Below are 22,771 nucleotides of genomic sequence, written 5' to 3' on the forward strand. Positions count from 1 at the left end.
TTTAGGCACAGAGGCATTGATTTGTCTCAAGATAGAGACTTGAGAGACCTTTTAAAGTCTTTGAAACAACGAAAGCAGACTTTGAGACCCCGTCCTGGAATTTGGATGTGGTTTTGAAGTTCTTGTGCAGCAGGAAGTTCGAACCCATCTCTCAAGCAACCCTGAGAGACGTAACAAAGAAAACTCTTTTCCTTCTGGCTCTTGCTACAGCGAAAAGGGTTAGCGAGATTCATGCTATTCAGAAACAAGTAGGCTTCAATCGTAATGGAGCAATATGCGCATTAAGGCTTGACTTCCTTGCTAAGAATGAGAACCCTTCCAAACCCTGGCCAGAACGTTTGAGGTTCCTAACCTCACTGATTTAGTGGGCCAAGAGGAGGAGAGACTACTCTGTCCAGTTAGAGCCCTCAAGGCTTATATTTCCAGGACAAAGGACGTAAGAGGTTCTTCCAGTTCCTTTGTGGTGTTCAGTGAAGGATCCTCAAAAGCCCCTCTCGAAGAATGCGTTATCATTCTTTTGAGGGAGACAATAAGAGAAGCTCACCTTTTATGTGAAGAGGAGAACTTTGGTTTGTTGAAGGTGAAGGCTCACGAAATAAGAGCCATTGCAACTTCTCTGGCTTATAGAAAGAATATGTCAGTTAAACAAATTATGGAGGCCACTTTTTGGAGAAGTGACTCTGTTTTAAACTTCTCATTACCTCAGAGAGGTAAGAGTGGATTATGAGAAATGTTATGCCTTGGGCCCATATGTAGCTACAGCTTCGGTATTGGGTAAAGGGAGTTACTGCCTCCCTCAACCTTAACTTTTGTTTGGGATACCTGTAATTGGGTTGGTGTTTTTTATGGTTGTCTGAGGAAGCTTCCTTGTGGGAAAAGCAACCCCAGTCTAACTAGATAGGTGTATATCTAGTCTGCAAGGTTAGGTGGTTAGATTGAGTAAGGTTACAGGTAATAGAAGGGGAATAGGAAGTACAGAAGTCTAGTCACGTTGTTGGTCTCACCCGTTTGACAGACTCGATTGAGTTGTTTCAGTATAACAGGTCTTCACCTGACTGGCGCTCCCTAAGGGAAAGCGGCTCAAGAGGCAGGAACCTTTGAAGTCAGCTACCTTAGCAGGTAAGGAATCAAGGTGTTTACCTACAACTTTTAGTTGTTTCCCAACAATGTTGGCTGTCTTTCACCCTCCTCCAAATGTGTGAATCAGCTATATATATATAACTGCCAGGTAAGTTCTATTCAAAAATGAAGTTTTTATGATAAAACAAAGTTTTATGAATACTTACCTGGCAGTTATATATATTTTAAATCCCACCCTCCTCCCCTCAGGAGACAGGTCGGGCAAGAGATGATCTGAGGAACTGAAAACGGGAATGATTCCAGCTACCACCCGATAAGGGTTGTTAACCACCTATCGGACACCTACCATTCGGCGGTTGCCATGAGTTTTGAAAAATCTGCCGTTCGACAGGGATTAAGCTATATATATATAACTGCCAGGTAAGTATTCATAAAACTTTGTTTTATCATAAAAACTTCATTTTCAAAGTGTCTAGGCCAAGGGTTAGAAGGCCTTTCATTCTTAGCCAAGAACGTAGGGCTTAAAGAGCAGACAGCATCGTGTCCCTTGAAGCCCACATGACGGCTGATAGCCTGAACTTCGCTCACTCTCTTCTTTTCCAGAGCCGTGAGGAATACTGTCTTTCGAGTAACATCCTTAAGAGATGCAGAGTGGAGAGGCTCAAAAGGACTAGACATCAAAAACTTGAGCACTACGTCCAAGTTCCAAGTAGGAGGAATTAGCTGAGGAACCTTAGACGTCTCGAAAGACCTCAAAAGATCATGGAGGTCCTTATTGTCAGACAAATCCAGTCCTCTGTGTCTGAAAACAGTAGAAAGCATGCTCCGATAACCCTTGATAGTAGGAACTGCTAACTTGAGTTTTTCTCTCTTAAAAAGGAGAAAATCAGCAATCTGGGTCACAGTGGTCGAGGGAAGAGGAAAACCCCTTCTTTCTGCACCAAGCCCTGAAGGTTGCCCACTTAAAGCTTGATATACTCTGATAGATGAAGATCTTCTGGCTCTAGCGATGGCCCGTGCCACCTGGCCAGAAAACCCCTCGCTCTGACCAATTTCTCGATAGTCTGAATGCAGTCAGGTTCAGAGCGGGGAGGTTTTGATGATATCTTGCGAAGTGGGGTTGTCTGAGCAGATCTGCTCTCATAGGTAGGGTTCTCAGAACGTCTACCAACCAAAAAAGAATCTCCAAGAACCAGTGGTTCGAAGGCCAAAACGGGGCGATGAGGATCATCCTCGTCCCTTGTGAGGCCGCGAACTTGCGTATCACTTCTCCCAGAATTTTGAACGGGGGAAAGGCATAAACATCCATTCCCGTCCAATCCCAGAGAAGAGCATCTATCGCAACTGCCCCCGGGTCGAGTACAGGTGAGCAGTATAGACGGGAGCCTCGCTGTTCTTGAGGTCACGAAGAGATCCACAAGAGGACGACCCCAAAGTTTCCAGAGATCTTGGCAAACCTCCTGATGAAGGGTCCATTCCGTCGGCAGGAGTTGATGGCGCCGACTGAGCAGGTCTGCTCAAACATTTTCGACCCCTGCAACAAATCTTGTGAGAATCGAAATGTTGCGAGCATGAGCCCAAAGAAGAATCTCTCTTGCAAGGCCGAACAGGGAACGAGAGTGTGTTCCGCTCTGTTTCTTGAGGTAAGCCAATGCCGTAGTGTTGTCCGAGTTTACTTGAACTACACGATTGCAAACTTGGACCTCGAAGAATTGGAGAGCTAAAAAGATCGCCGCCAACTCTTTGATGTTGATGTGCCAGGACACCTGTTCCCCTCTCCAGGTTCCTGACACTTCCTCTCCCCCTAGTGTTGCCCCCCCAACCTGTTGACGACGCGTCGGAAAACAACACTAGGTCGGGGTTCAGAAGCTTGGGGGAGATCCCTTTTTCCAACTTCGCTGGATCGAGCCACCACTTCAGTCACTTTTACAGAAGGAAGAATTCTCAATTCCTCTTCCAAGTCTTCCTTGTTTTGCCAGTTCTCCAACAGAAAGAACTGAAGAGGCCTGAGATGCAGTCTCCCCAGGGAAACAAACTTCTCCAGCGAGGAAATGGTCCCCAGCAGACTCATCCATTCCCTCACCGAGCATGTTTCCTTCCCCAAGAAGGCCGAGACTTTTCCTTAGCATAGAAGTTGCCGTTCTTGCGACGGAGACGCTAGAAAAGCCGCTGAATTCATCTGAATCCCCAGATGCAATGGATTGTGAGGGGATCAGCTGCGACTTTTCCACATTGACCAGAAGTCCCAGGGACTTCACGAGTTGCAGAGTCAACTGAAGGTCCTCCAGACACCTTCGCTTCGACGACGCTCGAATCAACCAGTCGTCCAAGTAGAGAGAGATCCTGATGCCCGACAGGTGCAACCACATCGCAACGTTCTTCATAAGAAGCGTAAACACCCTCGGGGCTGTGCTGAGTCCAAAGCAGAGAGCCCTGAACTGGTATGTCTTGTCCCCCAAGACAAACCTGAGATACTTCATCGAACGCGGATGAATTGGGACGTGAAAATAAGCATCTTGGAGATCCAAAGATACCATCCAATCCCCGGGACGAAGGGCTCCTAGTATTGACTGAGAGGTCTCCATCTTGAACTTTTCCTTCCGGACAAAGTTGTTCAGCCTGCTGACATCCAAGACGGGTCTCCAGCCTCCTGAATGTTGTGGGACTAGAAACAATCTGTTGTAAAATCCCGGGGACTGAGTGTCTAAGACCTGTTCCACTGCTCTCTTCTCGAGCATCTGTTCGAGCAGGTCGAACAGAATTTTCTGTTTGGCAGGATGGTAATTGGGAGACAGATCTCTTGGGGTTGAAGACAATGGAGGAGGAGACAGAAAAGGAATCAAGTAACCTCTCTCTACCACTTGGAGGGACCAAGCGTCCGCCCCTCTCTCTCTCCAGGCTTGGGCAAAATGAAGAAGCCTGGCTCCTACTGGTGTCTGGAGGTGAAAAGAGTCACTTGCTACCTCTCTTGGAAGTGACTTTGCCTTTCGGGAAAACTCTCCCTCGTGGAGCGGGTCTCGTGTTGCTTCCCATGGAAGCCCCTCCACGAAAGGGCTGCTTCTTCTTAGCCGACTGAGGAAAAGAAGAGGACGATGATGGGGCCAAAGGACGTTTAGAAGACCTGGAAAGGAGGTCTTGGGTTGCCTTCTCTTGAAGGCTGGCAGCAATATCTTTAACCAAAGTCTGGGGGAAGAGATGGCTTGAGAAAGGAGCGAACTGCAGCTCTCCCTTCTGCACTGGTGAAACAGACTTCGCCGAGAAAGAACAAAACAATGCTCTCTTTTTCAAAAGAGCCGGTTTAAAACTGAGAAGCAAGTTCTTCTGAGCCATCTCTGACGGCCTTGTCCATGCACAGCAGTACGCTGGACAGCTCCCCCAGACTAATGGAACTCGGACTAGTAGCCTTCGTGTGCAAAACTCCCAGACACCAGTCCAAGAAGTTAAAGACCTCAACAGTCCTGAAGAGTCCTTTAAGATGGTGGTCCATTTCAGACAGAGTCCAAGACACCTTAGAAGAGGACAAGTGGGATCTTCTAGAGGCGTCAACAAGACTCGCAAAGTCCCCTTGAGAAGTCGAGGGAACTGTTAAGCCAATATCCTCCCCCGTCTCATACCAAATGCCTGCTTTGCCGGACAAACATGAAGGAGGCAAAGCGAAAGAAGTCTTTCCTTGATTTTTCCTGGCAGCCATCCAATCCTGGACTTTCTTGAATGCCCTTTTGGTAGATAAAGACTTCCTCATCTTGAGAAAGCCAGGAGTCCTTCTTGCTTTAGACGAAGACAACTGTGAAGGTGGAGAGCGAGGAGCCGAAGGTTGAAAGGTCTCAGGAAACAGATCCTTAAGTAAATTAGCCAGAGTCTGATAATCAGAGGAAGAAGAAGACGAAGGATGTTTCTCTTCGTCCGAAGGCTGTGACGAAAGGGGATCTTCTTCCTCAGCTGGCGGGTCTTGAGTGTGTGGTGGAAGAAGTCCCGACTCGCCGATACGTAAGCGGGACCTCTCGCGATTTGAAGAAGTCGTGGCTGAATCATGAAGGACATCAGAAGTTGAAGCGGGTAGTTGAGCGTCATGATGCACTGCAGGAGCGGCGTCAACACAAGAAGACTTTGAAGCGATACGGCGAGGCGTGTGAGGAGCGTCATGGCTGGACGTGCGCGAAGCTCCATGGCTGGATACTAGAAGAGCTTCACTTTGTGCGCATTCGTCGCGTCATGGCTGGGAGCGCGCCGAGATTCAAGGAGAGGCGCGTGAAGCGTGAGCGTCTTGTGCCGCGAAGATTCGAGACACACGCTCTCTGGCGCAATCAGGCGAAAACGTCCAACTCCTCAAATCGGGAAGACGAGTAGGGAGCCACTTTTCACGCTCTCTAGGAGACAGGCGAAGCCCCATGCCCTCTAGCAGGCGAGGAAGACGAAGCAGGAGACGAAGGTGAAGGTCTGGACTTCTTAACAGGTAGAGTCAAATCATTGCAACGATTCATTCTGTCATTTCTACGGTCTATGAGAGTATCCAGCTGTTCTTGCAAGCCCAACAATATCTGGCGTGTCGGAGAAGCAACTCTCTCTCGGGAGAAGGGCTGAAGCTGTGAGAAGGAGAGGGGAGAGGAGCGTCTTCTTCCTTCTCACAGGAGGAAAAGCTCCAGCTTTTGTCTTAGCGACTGGGGGGCGTCAAGCAGCGTCAAAATCAAGTAGAACACCGTAATTTCTTCTGCGGAGGAATATCCCCTTTCTGGGGAAGAGCACAAAACGTCTAGAGGAAGAGGGCGTGAAGCGTCCTCTCCTCTCAAGCTTCTCTTGAGAGGCGAGAGTCAACCGAGCTCCAACCCCGGCGTGGGAGGGCGTGTCAGAGGACTAGAAGCAATCCTTCTGGATGCGTGCCGTGCACGATCCCTGGCAGCCTGGGTGGGGTCATCAGGACCTGCCGAAGGGGCGTCAGATCGGTGGGAAGTCCCGTAACCCTCATGCGGCTTTCGACATGCCCCCTCCCTGAGTCCTGGGAGTTCGACAGAGGTCCAGGCCTAGAGGCATTATAGGGCGATCTGACGCCCCTCCACAACGCTAGGGCACTAACACAAACAACACAGATTTGCGCTTGAATGGCATTCACTTTATTTTCAAGCACATGACTCTTACACGAGCCAAGGTATTACTTTCTGCAGCAACAACCTCAGGGCCCGAACAACACTACAGGGTTAGGACTAATAACTATCAGGGTTACTAGCAGGTGAAATCCTGACTGTCTGCCTACAGATGCACTCCTGGAGGAAGACCTCCTCAACCTATCACGCTCCAATTTACGCATATAGGATTCATATTTCTTCCAGTCCCCTTCAGATAATGCCTCACATTCATTACACGATTATCCATAGAACATTCAACACTCCTACATTTCATACATAAAGTGTGAGGATCTATCAAAGCCTCCGATAGCCTCACCTTACATTCACTTTTTGTTACAGACTTGATAGCTAGAGGAAGACATCTTACTTAAAAGGAAAAGTCAAGAGCAAAATCAAAAAGCGGTCCAGAAAAAGCGTATGCCAAGTCACAGATTCAAGTCGAATACCAAAAACAACCAAAATACAAACAACAAATTTCGAAATCCAAATGGCGGGGAACTGACAACAGGTGTTGACAGTCCGGCGACAGAAAAATCTGAATAGAAAATGGGAATGGTTCCTGATACCGCCTCCCAGCGGCGGGGAATGTACTAACCACCTGACCGGCATACACTTCCATGCTTTAAATTTGAAATTCTGTCGGACTTCAGATTACAGCTATATATATATCTGGCAGGTAAGTCTCATGAACAAAATGTTATTTCCATAATAAAATTAAGTTTCATATATACCTCCCGAGTAATTACATAGCTATAGTTTCAACTCACATGGCAGCTTAAATTTTGAAATTCGCAGTAGCGCTTCTTTTGTTCTGTGTAAGTTACTAGCTGCGCCCACTTTCAGGGAACAAGAGGAACAACATAGCAAAGAGCTTCAATTTGTTTATGTCCTTACGTCCATGCGAGCAGAGGAGAAAGGGCTCCGATTCTGTAATTACTTGGTAAGTGTATACGAAACTTAAATTTTATCAGGAAAACAACATTTTGTTCATGAGACTTACCTGTCAGATATATATATAGCTGTATTCTCCGAAGTCCGACAGAATTTCAAAATTCGCGGCACACGCAGTGGCCGGGCAGGTGGTTAGTACCCATTCCCGCCGCTGGGAGGCGGGTATCAGGAACCATTCCCATTTTCTATTCAGATTTTCTCTGTCACCGGACTGTCAACACTTGTTGTCAGTTCCTCCGCCATTTGGATTTCGAAATTTGTTGTCACTTAAGTATTTTGGTTGTTTTTGGTATTCGACTGGATCTGTGACTTGGCATACGCTCTTTGTGGACCGTTTTGATTTTGCTTTTGACTTTTCTTATAATTAAGATGTCTTACCTCTAGCTATCGAGTCTGTAGCTTGGGTGAATGTAAGGTGAGGCTATCGAAGACTTCGATAGTTCCTCACACTTTATGTATGATATGTAAGGGTGTTCAATGCTATGATAATCGGTATAATGAATGTGAGGGATTATCTGAGGGTGAGTGGAAGAAATATGAAGCCTATATGCTTAAATTGGAGCGTGATAGGTTGAGGAGATCTTCCTCCTAGAGTGCATCCTTAGATGGACAGTCAGGGTTTTCTCCTCCTAGTAACCCTGTAGTAAATATTAGTACTAACCCTGTAGTATGTTGCTGCAGAAGGTAGTACCCTGGCTCTCGTGTTGGAGTCAATGCGTGCTCTTGAAACTAAAGTGAATGCAATTCAAACGCAAAGTGTTAGTGCTAGTGCCCCTAGTGTTGTGGAGGGGGCATTAGATCGGCCCTATAATGCCTCTAGGCCTGGACCTCTGTCGAACTCCCAGGACCAGGGAGGGGGCATGTCGAAAGCCGCATGAGGGTTACGGGGGCTTCCCACCGATCTGGCGTCCCTTCGGCAGGTCCTGATGACGCTACCCAGGCTGCCAGGGATCGTGCACAGGCACGCATCCTGAAGGATTGCTTCTCGTCCTCCGACACGTCCTCCCCGCCTCGGGGTTGGAGCTCTCGGTTGGACTCTCGCCCTCTTAAGAGAAGCTTAGAGGAGAGGACGCTTCACGTCCTCTTCCTCTAGACGTTTGTGCTCTTCCCGGAAAGTTGTTTGGATATTCCTCCGCAGAAGAGAATAAAGTGTTTTTCGGATGATGACGCTACTCGACCCCCCCTGTCACGCTAAGGCAAGGGCTAGAGCTTCTTCCCCTGTGAGAAGGAAGTATACGTCTCTCGCCCCTCTCCTTCTCTCAGGTTCAGCCCTTCTCCCGAGAGAGTTGCTTCTCCAACGCGTCAGATTTTGTTGGGTTTGCAACAACAGCTGGATGCTCTCATGAACCTTTCAAGATTCGAAACTGCCTGTTAAGAGGTACAGACCTTCACCTTTGTCTCCTGCTTTGTCTTCCTCGCCTGCTAGAGGGCATGGGGCTTCTCGTCTGTCGTCTAGAGAGAGTGTTTAGTGGCTTCCTAATCGTCTTCCCGATTTGAGGTGTTGGACTTTTCTCTTGTCTTGCTCTTCTTCTCACGCTTCACGCACGCTTCACGCGCCCTCACCTTGGCGCCGGCGCATCGCGCCAGCCATGACGCCGCGGCGCCACGCTGTGAAACTCTTCTCGTGTCTTGCCACGGAGCCTCTCACGCACGCCACACCATGACGCTCCGCTTCCTTGTGTTGACACCGCCCAGTTGTTCATAGCTTCAAAGTCTTCTTGTGTTGAGTACTGCTCCTGTTGTACATCATGACGCACAACTACCGTGAAGCGTTCAACTTCTGATGTACTTCATAATTTAGCCACGACTACTTCAAATCGCTGGAGTTCCCGCTTACGATCGGCGAATCAGAACTTCTTTCATTCAAGACCCGCCAGCTGGGGAAGAACATCCTCTTTCGTCACAGCCTTTGGATGAAGAGAAACGTCTCTTCTTCTTCCTCTGATTATCAGACTCTGGCTATCTTACTTAAGGATCTGTTTCCTGAGACTTTTCAACCTTCGGCTCCTCTCTCTCCACCTTCGCAGTTGTCTTTGTCTTAAGCGAGAAGGACTCCTGGCTTTCTCAAGATGAGGAAGTCTTTATCTACCAAAAGGCATTCAAGAAAGTCCAGGATTGGATGGCTGCCAGGAAAAATCAAGGAAAGACTTCTTTCGCTTTGCCTCCTTCACGTTTGTCCGACAAAGCAGGCATTTGGTATGAGACAGGGGAGCACATTGGCTAACTTCTTTTGAGAAGCCCTTGACTTCTCAAGGACTTTTGTCCTAGTCGACGCTCTTGAAGATCCCACTTGTCTTCTTTTAAGGTGTCTTGGACTCTGACTGAGATGGACCATCATTTTAAAGGCATCTTCAAGACTATTGAGGTCTTTAACTTCTTGGACTGGTGTCTGGAAGTTTTGAACAGTGGCTACTAATCCGGTTTCCATTAGTCTGGGGAGCTGTCCAGTGTAAAACGGTGCATGGACAAGGCCGTCAGAGATTGCTCTGAAGAACTTGCGTCTCAGTTTTCATTTAGGTTCTTTTGAAAAAGAGAGCATTGTTTTGCTATTTCTCGGTGAAGTCTGTTTTCACCAGTCATAAAAACATCAGAGCTGCAGTTCGCTCCTTTCTAAATATCTCTTCCCCCAGACTTTGGTTAAAAATATTGCTGCTAGCCTTCAAGAAAAGGCAACCCATTCAAACTCTTCTAAACGTCCTTTGGCCCCATCATCGATCTCTTCTTTTCCTCAGTTGGCTAAGAAGAAGCCTTTGCATAACAAAGGGGCTTCCATGGGAAGCAACACGAGACCCGCACCACGAGGAGAGTTTTTCCCGAAGGAATGTCACTTCCAAGAGAGGTAGCAAGTGACTCCTTTCATCTCCAGACACCATTAGCAACCAGGCTTCATTTTGCACAAGCCTGGAGAGAGAGAGGGCAGACGTTTGGTCCCTCCTACTGTTAGAGAGAGGTTGCTTGATTCCCTTCCTGTCTCCTCCTCCTTTGTTTTTTGTTTCCCAATTGCCATCCTGTCAAACAGAAAATTCTGTTTGACCTGCTCGAACAGATGCTCGAGCGGAGAGCAGCGGAACAGGTCTTGGACTCGCAGTCCCCCGGGATTTTACTACAGATTGTTTCTAGTCCCAAAACTTTCAGTAGGCTGGAGACCCGTCTTGGACGTCAACAGGCCAAACAACTTTGTCCGGAAGGAAAAGTTCAAGATGGAGACCTCGCAGTCAATACTAGGAGCCCTTCATCCCGGGGATTGGATGGTATCTTTGGATCTCCAAGATACTTATCTTCACGCCCCAATTCATCCACGTTCGATGAAGTATCTCAGGTTGTCTTGGGGACTAGACGTTCCAGTTCAGGGCTCTCTGCTTTGGACTCTGCACAACGCCATACCACGTTGAAAACACCGCTTCTCGTCCGATCAGCGGTTAAGCAACGTTGGGTCTGGTCAGTACTTGGATGGGTGACCGCCTGGGAACACCAGATGCTGTTGGCGTCACATTTTGCTCCGAGGCTGTTTACACTTCTCATGAAGAACGTTGCGATGCAGTTGCACCTGTCGCACGTCAGGATCTCTCTCTACTTGGACGACTGGTTGATTCGAGCGTCGTCGGCGAAAGGTATCTGGAGGACCTTCAGTTGACTCTGCAACTCGTGAAGTCCCTGGTACTTCTGGTCAATGTGGAAAAGTCGCAGCTGATCCCCTCACTGTCCATTGTGTCTGGGAATTCAGATGTTTTCAGCGGTTTTTATAGCGTCTCCGTCGCAAGAACGGCAACTTCTATGTACGAAAAAGTCTCGGCCTTCTTGGGGAAGGAAACATGCTCGGTGAGGGAATGAATGAGTCTGCTGGGGACCATTTCCTCGCTGGAGAAGTTTGTTTCCCTGGGGAGACTGCATCTCAGGCCTCTTCAGTTCTTTCTGTTGGAGAACTGGCAAAGCAAGGAAGACTTGAAAGAGGAATTGAGAATTCTTCCTTCTGTAAAAGTGGATCTATAGTGGTGGCTCGATCCAACGAAATTGCAAGCTTCTGAACCCCGACCTAGTGTTGTTTTTCCGACGGGTCGTCAACAGGTTGGGGGGCAACACTAAGGGGAGAGGAAGTGTTAGGAACCTGGAGAGAGGAAGAGGTGTCCTGGCACATCAACATCAAAGATTTGGCGGCTATCTTTTAGCTCTCCAATTCTTTGAGGTCCAAGTTTGCAATCGTGTAGTTCAAGTAAACTCGGACAACACTACGGCATTGGATTACCTCAAGAGACAGGGCGGAACACACTCTTGTTCCCTGTTCAGCCTTGCAAGAGAGATTATTCTTTGAGCCTATGCTCGCAACATTTCGATTCTCACAAGTTTTGTTGCAGGGGTCGAAATTGTTCGAGCAGACCTGCTCAGTCGGCGCCATCAACTCCTGCCGAAGGAATGGACCCTTCATCAGGAGGTTTGCCAAGATTTTTGGAAACTTTGGGGTCTCCATCTTGTGAATCTTTTCATGACCTCAAGAACAGCGAGGCTCCTCTATAAAGCTCACCTGTACTCGACCCGGGGCAGTTGCGATAGATGCTCTTCTCTGGGATTGGGCGGGAATAGATGTTTACGCCTTTCCCCGTTCAAAATTCTGGGAGAAGTGATACAAGTTCGCGGCCTCACAAGGGACGAGGATGACTCTCATCCCCACGTTTTGGCCTTGAACCACTGGTTCTCGGAGTTTCTCTTCTGGTTGGTAGACGTTCTGAGAACCCTTCCTATGAGAGCAGACCTGCTCATACAACCCCACTTCACGAGATATCATCAAAACCTCCCGCTCTGAACCTAACTGCATTCAGACTATCGAAAATTGGTCAGAGCGAGGGGGTTTTCTGGCCAGGTGGCACGGGCCATCGCTAGAGCCAGAAGTTCTTCATCTAACAGGATATATCTAGCAAAGTGGGCAACCTTCAAGGGTTGGTGTAGAAAGAAGGGCTTTTCCTCTTCCTCTATCACTGTGAGCCAGATTGCGGATTTTCTCCTTTACTTAAGAGAAAAACTCGATATAGCAGTTCTGACTATCAAGTGTTATCGGAGCATGCTTTCGACTGTTTTCAGACACAGAGGATTAGATTTGTCTGACCATAAGGACCTCCACGATCTTACGAGCTCTTTCAAGACGTCCAAGGTTCCTCAGCTAATTCCTCCTGCTTGGAATTTGGACGTAGTGCTCAAGTTTTTGATGTTTAGTCCTTTTGAGCCTCTCCACTCTGCATCTCTTAAGGATGTTACTCGAAAAACGGCATTCCTCACGGCTCTGGCGACGGCGAAGAGAGAGAGCAAAGTTCAAGGCCATCATGTGGGCTTCAAGGAACACGATGCTGTCTACTCTTTAAGCCCTAAGTTCTTGGCTAAGAATGAAAGGCCTTCTAACCCTTGGCCTAGACACTTTGAAATTAAAGGTTTAGCAGACCTTATTGGACAGGAACCTGAGGGAGTTCTATGTCCGGTTAGAGCTCTCAAGTACTACCTTAAAAGAACCCAGGACACTCGTGGTCCCTTGGATAATTTATGGTGTTCTGTGAGGCAACCAGTTAAACCTATGTCGAAGAATGCACTGGCATTCTTCATTAGGGACGTCATTAAGGACTCACACTCTAGTTGTGACGACTCCAACTTCAAGTTGTTGAGAGTTAACACTCACCAGGTGAGGGCAGTTGCTACCTCCATGGCGTTCCAGAAAAATATGGTACTCAGTGACATTCTCAGTGCCACATTTTGGCGAAGCAATTCGATGTTTGCCTCACACTCTTGGCGAGATGTTTAGGTAGCATACGAAAATTGCTTTTCGCTGGGACCATACATTGCTGCTTCAGCAACCTTGGGGACAGGGGGTAACTCTGATCCTATCCCTTTTTAATTGTGTTTTTATGGTTGTTGGGTCGACTACTGGAGGCAGTCTTCCCAATCCTTTGCAAACTAATGCTTTAGGTGTTGGTTAGGTGGTTAGTAATGCTCTTTTGTCCTCTTTGTATGGTCTATGATCTAGTCACATTGTGGTCACGCCCCCGTTGACAGATCATCTAGAAGTTGCCAGCTATATAGGTCACTACCTCGCTGGGGTCTCTAGTAAAGCAGAAGCAGACTAGAGTGACAGTAACCACTCAGTCAGCTATGCTATCAGATAAGGAACCAAAATAATTTTACCAATAAATTGGTTTTTTCCCTAATTCTTGGCTGTCTCTACCCCCCTCCAAAGGTGGTATTCAGCTATATATATATCTGACAGGTAAGTCTCATGAACAAAATGATATTTTAATGATAAAATAAAGTTTGTTCATACTTACCTGGCAGATATATATATTCATATTGCCCTCCCTCCTCCCCTCAGGAGTCAGTGGCGTTAGAAAATCTGAATAGAAAATGGGAATGGTTCCTGATACCCGCCTCCCAGCGGCAGGAATGGGTACTAACCACCTGCCCGGCCACTGCGTGTGCCGCGAATTTTGAAATTCTGTCGGACTTCGGAGAATACAGCTATATATATATCTGCCAGGTAAGTATGAACAAACTTTATTTTATCATTAAAATGTCATTTTTGTAATAAAATAAAGTTTTATATATACTTACCAAGTAATTACAGAATTGGAGCCCTCCCTCCTCCGCTCGCATGGACATAAGGACATAAACAAATTGAAGCTCTTTGCTATGTTGTTCCTCTTGTTCCCTGAAAGTGGGCGCAGCTAGTAACCTACACAGAACAAAAGAAGCGCTACTGCGAATTTCAAAATTTAAGCTGCCATGTGAGTTGAAACTATAGCTATGTAATTACTTGGGAGGTATATATGAAACTTAATTTTATTATGAAAATAACATTTTTTTAATTAATGAAATAAATTTTTTTTACATACAAACTCATTGCTTTACAATAACCTACGTCAGTGGTAACAGCAATCTCCACACATGTTCGAGAAGAAAAGTTTACATTTCAACATTTCTGAATTTGCATCCAGCCCCTAATGACCCCTGCTGGTGATAACTGGTCACTGTCTGATTAGCCTGAACTAAGAGCTGCCTGAAGGGATTGGAAAGACAATTTGTTTCTTCTGTAAAGTATTTAGTGTTATATAAAAAAAATTAATTTTATGTAAAAAGAATTATATTTGTTTCAAAACATCCTGCTTATTTGCTGTAGGTCGGATATACTCATGCCCAAATAATCATTAAACATTTTTGTGTAGAGATGCTGGACTTCCTCTGTTGAGTCAAGGTTATTAAGTCAACAGGACAGGATGTAGATTGGAACTTGATAGCAAAGTCATAATTTCCATTCCAGCTAGTGTAGGTAAGTGTTGTATGTACAGTATAATAAATGGGGAAGAAATTCTTCTCATTGGTAGAAGATGTAATAAAAGAAAGCTCCAGATATCTATTCTTAGAAGTTAAGGGATGCTTTATGAGGATAAAGACAGTGAGATGAAGGTGCCCCCACCTGCCCATTTTTTAGGGCAAGACAAAACATGACGACCTCCCACCATAGGATCAATTGAATATAAATTCAGAAGGCCATTACAATTATATCTCCAAGGCTGTCAGCATTTGTTTTAGTTAGTTTTCATGTAAGTGGTAAGGGCTTTCTTTTTTAGGAAACATGGCCTCACTGGAGATTTTGTCAGAATAATCATGCTCAATTACAGTAAACACTGACTTTTGAATGGGAGAAAACAAGTTTTCTTGCTGGGCATTGTCTGTAATGCTCTGTGCCTGGAATTCTAAGTATCTTGGATGTGAGTGCAGATTCCATGAGGGCTGAAACCTATACTCTCATTTAATTGCCATTTCATTAACATTTGATACTTATATTATAGGGAATGAATCTTACCTACTGTTAAAGTTAGCTTATATCGAATGGCTGCCCGGATAACTGTCTAGTACACCTGTTCTCCACCAGGTGTTTTCAAATATTTTCGCTCTTGCCAGAATTCTCCTTGCTGCCAATGTGTATAGGCACTTGTTGATGTTTCATGGGTGTTTGCTGCTATCATAGTACTGTACATTTATTTTTCCTAGGATACCTCCACTGGAATCAAGGCTAAGAAGATCAGGTACTGTAGGAATGATTACTGTGTTAGCAGGATGTTGATTTATTTAGGAGGTACACACTGTTTTCGCTAGCTGCAATGGTATACAGTGTGAACTTTAGAATAGATGTGAGGAAGTAGGGGTTTTCGAAGGACTTTCTACTTAAGTTCATTAGTATAAGAAGAGAAGGGAAGCAAATAAATTGCAAAAGCAATTAGGTCAGGTTATCAACCTGTCATCTCTCCCCCTTCTCTAGGGCCTTCATCTGTAGTTATCCATACTACTCAGTCTAGGTTTTTCCTTTTGCTAATGCTTTAGTTAGTACTGAGGCTTCCTCTTTAGCTCCGCCTTCCTCTCCCCTTTTGGTTCAGGAAAAGCGTATTTAGAATTTAGAACAGGATGTAAACCATATTTTGGTCAGTACTGTACAAGGTTTGTCTGAATTGGTTAGGGAACTGGTCCGGGTCTCCCCAGAGTGTGTGATCATTTTTGCATTCCCCTATAAGAGGTAAGGTGTCTGTGCCCTCACTCGTGGTGGAGGCAGTGAAGGAGAGTTATGATTCCTTTTAGGTTACCCTCCACTGGTTTAGTCTCCTATAGCTGTTCCTTTATCTTCTCCAGCAAGTCTCTCATTCTTTAGTAGGAGGTTGTAAATAAGAGAGAATGAAATGGACCAGATGGTAATTCACTGGGATTTTACCTTTGACTCTTTCGTAGCTCCATAAGCAACTGGAGATTGGGGGTCATTGTTGGACACATTGAGACTGAATAACTTTACATGTCTGTCCCCCATCTTTCCAGCATGGTTTTAGTGACTTTCAAAAAGAACGACCAGATGTTTTGGTGGATGTGCAGGAGACAATTTTCTCATGTCAGTACATCCTCAGTCATGCAAGTTCTTTTGAGGTGTACAGTATTTACAGACGAGGTATTGCTGTTCAAGGTGCTTTGTTTGTGCTCATGTATAGCTCCTCTATAAGTATTCACAGGGAATTTGTTGCCCATAGGTGGATGGTGTTGTTTTTAGGAGCAAGAAATCTCTTCTACTGAGTCATTGGTTAAGTTGGCCAACTCTGTCAACAGTATTCCAAAGGCCAAAGATCTGTTGCTTCGCTTGGCCCATTCTCTGTGCATTATGATTTTCAGTCGACTTCCCTAACTCCTCCTCATTCTTATTTAGTAATGTGGGGATGATATTTGAAATTTGCAGGCTTCTCTGTGAGAAGACGAATAGACACTTGCTTCTTGAAGAATTTTAGCCCCGAAGGAAGCTTCCTAAGTAGTAAGGGCTTTCTTTTTTAGGAAACATGGCCTCACTGGAGATTTTGTCAGAATAATCATGCTCAATTACAGTACAGTCTCAGCATAAGAGATTATGATTTACAGCTAATGTTCATTAATTTCCAAGTAATCCAGGACCATCGTTGTCGCCAGATGTTGTAGGAGGGACTCTGTAACCAAGAGTTGACCATTTTATTCTTAAACCTATGTCCAGGTTTTGTTTTTTCCCTGTCGTGTAACATGAAACCAAGGATTTTGACTAGTGTCATTACACGATCATACAACACACAATGGTCACTACACCTGGTAAAATTTACTAGAAGTCAGGGCACCGAAAAGAAAATCGAAGATGCCTAGCAGGTTTATCCCTGGTCAGAAACAAAGTCATAGTGGAAAGTTTGCTTCTTTAAGTGAAATGAACAACAATGTATTGGTTTGATAGTCATTCTGCAGGACAGTGTTTTTGGCGATTAGGGATTCAGAAAGAACAAAGCTACGTAAAGAGTGGCCATTACATCCGAAAGTTTGACAGTTGCTATGGGACTAGAGCCGAGCTCAGATGTATACTTATTAGCATGCAGATGAACCGGAACAACCAGTTGATTACTATTAGCATGCAGATGAACTGGAACAACCAGTTGATTACTACTTCTTTGAGGCCCCTCAGGCTTGAGCAGTGGATGTGTTTCTTTAAGTTTGTCCTGTTTCAGATTCATAGGCGCTCCCCTCTATCTACTCTAAGGAAGTATTGAGCAAATTTCAAGTTCAAGAATTGCTTAGTGACTCCTGTAGAGCCTTAGGCCCCTTTCACACTATGCAGTCGACTTATACTGTACATCTTATGGAGTCGTTCACATCTTGCTTGCGCATGGTTTTGCCTGTGCGTCGCCGCAAAACATGTGCGTGGTACCACCAGGCTTATGCATCGATGCAGATGGATGCTGTGGCCAGTGGACCATCATTTTCAATACACGTCTTCACATCTTGCATATCATACACACTTAGCGGCGTGCTGAACTACTCTCTAGTAGATGTCCATGCTTCATTGTTGGTACGTCTTGTTATAATGAAACGTGAAATCGACATAGATCTCCTTATGTCTTTAGTGGAGATGAAACCAGTGTTATGAGATAGAAGTCTCAAAGACTACAAAAGTCGGAATTTGGCTATACTGTATCTGCATGGAGGGAAGTTTGCAACACCAGGATGTCATTGCAGACAACCTTCACCTGTACATTCTTCAGTGTCCAGTTCTTGTTCCAGCCAACCTTCTCCTGTGATTTCTGCAACACCAGGTTCCCATTCAAGACAAGACAATCTCCTACTCTTTCCCAGGAACCAAGTTCTCATTTCAGACAGCCATCACCGAACACCGAAGAAATCCATGAGGATCAAAGAGGGCAAGTAAGCAATGGAAGCCCATCAAACTCGCAGTGTTCATCTGTGACAAAGGTGTACAATCTAGATTTTACAACACTGCCTTAGTCTCAGTATTTTACTTTCATCACTTTCAGATTTGTATTACAGTATAAATAGCAATTGTATAACAATGCACAATAAAGGTGTAATACTGATAAGTGTGTAATCTACTCTTGTTAAATAAATAGAATATTTGATGGTGAAATTACCGAGTGTCAATTATTATCCTATTCAACTTTTATAAAAGCACATATTAAGAAATATACTTGGAAAATACATAAACTTTATGTGGATGCCTACCTTAGAATGAATATTAAACAAGTTGCGAATGTTGTTGATTCTGGATAACGCAGCTGTGGGAGGTAACATTTAAAAAACCACCGCAGTTTCTGCAGTGCGGCGAAAGTATCTATCTGCAGCAACAACACACCGTGTGAAAGTAGCCTTAATAGCCTCAGAGCAAATGATTTTCGAATTTTCTAGCTCTCGTGGTAGATGTCTCTTATTCTTCCATTAAGGGGAAATCGACTCAAACTACAGAATTCCATGCACTTCCAGTAACTTTAGCATCTCACACTTAACAGCTTGGAGATACTCGACTGCCTCCTCCCAATAAGGGGATTTTCAAAGTATCATGGGTTCTATCCTTAATCAGGTGGAAAACAACCGTGTCCTTGTGTTAGAAGCAGTGGTTTGTGTACTGCTTAAGGTGCCGTTCTAGAGGAATTTTTAGCACCTGGAACCTTGTAGACATCAAAGTTTCTCTGCTTTATTAGATACAGTAAGCCTTTTTTGCTGTCTACTTTCAAGGTTATTGTTCCATACTTTCCTTGGTATTGCATCATGTGCTCTTAGATCTGGCTGATGATCAGCACCTTAAGGTACTGAGATCAGCTGAGATTGAAGCCCCTTCACCTCAGTATCAGTGTCTCTGGAATTTAGATGCAGGTCTAAATTTTATCTGGAGGTTCTTTTTTAGTCTTTGGAATGAGTTCCATTCAAGTATTTACAGTGGAACCTCAGATTTCATACGTAATCCATTCGAGAAAGTTTGACGAAGTCCGAATTGTATGAAAATGGAAGCAATAATTCTCATAAGGAATAATGTAAATCCAATTAATCTGTTTCAGACACCTAAAAATTTTAACAAAAAATACATTTTATAGAGAATAAATATAGTTTTACATACAGAAAACAATGAGAAATAAATATAAGTGACTAATGAAATGGATAAATGAAGATTTAATATCACTCTTACCTTTATTGAAGACTCTTGTTAGCGTATGGAAGATGGAGAGGAGGGGAGAGGGGGAAGGAGGAGAGATTGTTTGGAAGGGGAATCCCCCTCCATAGGACTTCAGGTCTCAAGACCCCATCTGGGGTTTCCCCTCTTAGTGTATTACTGGCACCATCGATGGTTACTTCCCCTCTTGGTTTTTTACTGGTGCTAGGACCAGCTTGAGAGTCACTGGATCCCTGTTGCACAACAAAACCGGCCAGAGACATCTGTTTCTGGCGTCTCTTTAAGATTTGCCTAAAATGGTACAAGGCATTGTCATTGAACATGTTGCAGACACAGCTTGCAACAGCATTGTTAGGATGATATTTCTCCACAAAACTTTGTAAATCACTCCACTCTGCACACATGTCCTTAATCACTGAAGAAGGCACATTATCCCCTCTCACTTCCTCCTCCTCCTCTGATTCCTCATCTTCCATCTGTTGCTGTTCCAGTTGAAGGTCTTGCAGCGCTTCAGTGGTTAGCTCTTCCCTGTGGTCGTCCACCAACTCTTCCACATCCTGGCCTCTCACATCCAACCCCATGGACTTCCCCAAAGACACAACAGATTCCACAACAGGTGTAGGGGCATCGGGCTCAAACCCTTCAAAATCCTTCTCGAGGACACATTCTGGCCACAATTTTTTGCAAGCAGAGTTCATTGTCCTGGAAGTCACTCCCTGTCAAGCCTTATCTAGAAGGCTTATGAAATTGAAGATACTGAAGTGATTCTTCCAGAGCTCTCTTAGGGTCAAGTCAGTGTGTGAGGCCACTTCAAAGAACCTTTGAAACAGTGCTATGGTGTAGAGTTTTTTGAAGTTTGAAATGATCTGCTGGTCCATGGGCTGGATGAGAGGAATGGTGTTAGGGGGGCCAAGAACTTCACTGTGATGAAACTAAACTCCTCCAATAACTGGTCTTCCAAGGCTGGAGGATGAGCAGGAGAGTTGTCCATTACCAGGAGGCACTTGAGTGGCAATTGATTTTCCAGGAGGTATTTCTTCATACTCAAACTAACGCTTCAATGAAAATTTGCTTCGTGACCCATGCCTTTTTGTTAGCCCTCCAGATCACACACAATTTACTCTTGATAAGATTGTTTTTCTTGAACACTCGGGGAGTTTCTGAGTGATACACCAGTAAAGGCTTCACTTTTAAATCCCCACTGGTGTTTCCACAGAACAAGGGAGTTAGCCTTTCCTTCATAGGCTTGTGTCCTGGCAGTGCATTTTCCTCCTGTGTGATGTAGGTCCTCTTTGGGTTTTTTTTTTTCCAAAAGAGGCCTGTTTTGTCACAATTGAGCCTCTACATATTCCTTGAATTCCTCAATGAATTCTTTGACCCAATGTTTGTCGGAACTTGCAGCCTTCCCATGCCTTACCACACTGTGTATGCCAGTTAGCTTTTTGAATTTGTTGAACCCGTCTCTGTTGGTCTTAGATACACTAACAGCAGCACTCCTTGTAGGCATTTTTTTAACGAGATTCGCATGCAACAGCCTTGCCTTTTCACAAATTAGCGCCTCCAGAACACTATACCCTGCTAACTGTTTTTCATTGATCCGCACCAACAGCAACCTCTCAACATCTTCAGCTATTTGCAATCTCTGTTTCATTAAGGCCATTGGAAAAATTTGTGGCTCATGCCTCAGAATCGTCCCATGCCTCTATCATTGTCTGCAGCTGCCTGGCTTTCTTAACCCTTAAACGCCGACTGGACGTATCATACGTCGACTAAAATTGTCTGTTGGGTGCCGAGTGGACGTACCATACGTCGACTACAAAAAATTTCAACCTTCGGTAAACTTTGACTCGACCAAAATGGTCGAAAAACGCACTTGTAAGCTAAAACTCTTACATTCTAGTAATATTCAATCATTTACCTTCATTTTGCAACAAATTGGAAGTCTCTAGCACAATATTTCGATATATGGTGAATTTTAAAAAAAAACCTTTTCCTTACGCCCGCGCGATAACTCGGCCGAAAATTTCAGAAATTCTTTCGTCATTTTGTTGTAAGTTTTGCACTGTTTTATATTAGCCGTTACATAAAGTTTTATATATGAAAAGGTGCGCAATTTCATGTAAAATACAGCAACATACAACCCATGGTTGTAGCTTTTACCAGTTTGGAAATATTTTCATATAAACCACAATAACTGCCAAAATTTCAACCTTCGGTCAACTTTGACTCGACCGAAATGGTAAAAAAACGCAATTGTAAGCTAAAACTCTTACATTCTAGTAATATTCAATCATTTACCTTCATTTTGCAACCAATTGGAAGTCTCTAGCACAATATTTCGATTTATGGTGAATTTTTGAAAAAACTTTTTCCTTACGTCCGCACCAGAAATTCTTTCGTCACGTTGTCATAATGTTTGCACCGTTTTATATTAGTCGTTACATAAAGTTTTATATATGGAAATGTGTGCAATTTCATGTAGAATACAACAGAAAATAACTCATGGTTGTAGCTTTTATCAGTTTTGAAATATTTTCATATAAATCACGATAACTGCCAAAATTTCAACCTTCGGTCAACTTTAACTCGACCGAAATGGTAAAAAAACGCAATTATAAGCTAAAACTCTTACATTCTAGTAATATTCAATCATGTACCTTCATTTTGCAACAAACTGGAAGTCTGTAGCACAATATTTCAATTTATGGTGAATTTCTGAAAAAAAAAACTTTTTCCTTACGTCTGTGCGCGGTAACTCGGCCGAACATCTCAGAAATTCTTTCGTCACGTTGTCATAATGTTTGCATCGTTTTACATTAGTTGTTACATAAACTTTTATATATGAAAATGTGTGCAATTTCATGTAGAATACAACAGAAAATAGCTCATGGTTGTAGCTTTTATCAGTTTTGAAATATTTTCACATAAATCACGATAACTGCCAAAATTTCAACCTTCGGTCAACTTTAACTCGACCGAAATGGTCGAAAAAACGCAATTGTAAGCTAAAACTCTTACATTCTAGTAATATTCAATCATTTACCTTCATTTTGCAATAAATTGGGAGTCTCTAGCACAATATTTCGATTTATGGTGAATTTTTGAAAAAAACATTTTCCTTACGTCCGTGCGGTAACTCAGCCGAACATCTCAGAAATTCTTTCGTCACGTTGTCGTAATGTTTGCACCGTTTTATATTAGTCGTTACATAAAGTTTTATATATGAAAATGTGCGCAATTTCATGTACAATACAACAGAAAATAACTCATGGTTGTAGCTTTTATCAGTTTTGAAATATTTTCATATAAATCACGATAAATAGAAAAAATTCTACTTTCGGTCAACGTTAACTCGACCGAAATGGTCGAAAACTGCAATTGTAAGCTAAAACACTTACAGTCTAGTAATATTCAATCAATTAGCTTCATTTTTCAACAAACGGGAAGTCTCTAGCACAATATTTCGATTTATGGTGAATTTTTGAAAAAAATATTTTTTTACGTCCGCACGTTACGAATTCATGCATCATTTTGTGATATTGTTTTCTCTGTGTTGCTTTGATTGTTTTACAATTTGTTATATACCAAAATCATCGCAATTTAGTGTACAATACAAAGAAAAAAAAAATAACCCGTAAGC

The 22,771-nt window shown here is 44.0% G+C and overlaps 1 protein-coding gene and 1 pseudogene across 1 annotated transcript in view; both read left to right on the forward strand.

Annotated features, from left to right (window-relative positions):
- Window positions 1-22,771, forward strand: part of LOC136852635 (uncharacterized) — a 76,008-nt gene that overhangs the window by 35,831 nt on the left and 17,406 nt on the right. The gene's annotated exons all lie outside the window — the stretch shown is intronic.
- LOC136852646 (5S ribosomal RNA) lies at window positions 10,523-10,638 on the forward strand (annotated as a pseudogene).

This window comes from Macrobrachium rosenbergii, chromosome 25 (genome assembly GCF_040412425.1).
Source record: "Macrobrachium rosenbergii isolate ZJJX-2024 chromosome 25, ASM4041242v1, whole genome shotgun sequence".
Lineage (NCBI taxonomy): Eukaryota > Metazoa > Arthropoda > Malacostraca > Decapoda > Palaemonidae > Macrobrachium > Macrobrachium rosenbergii.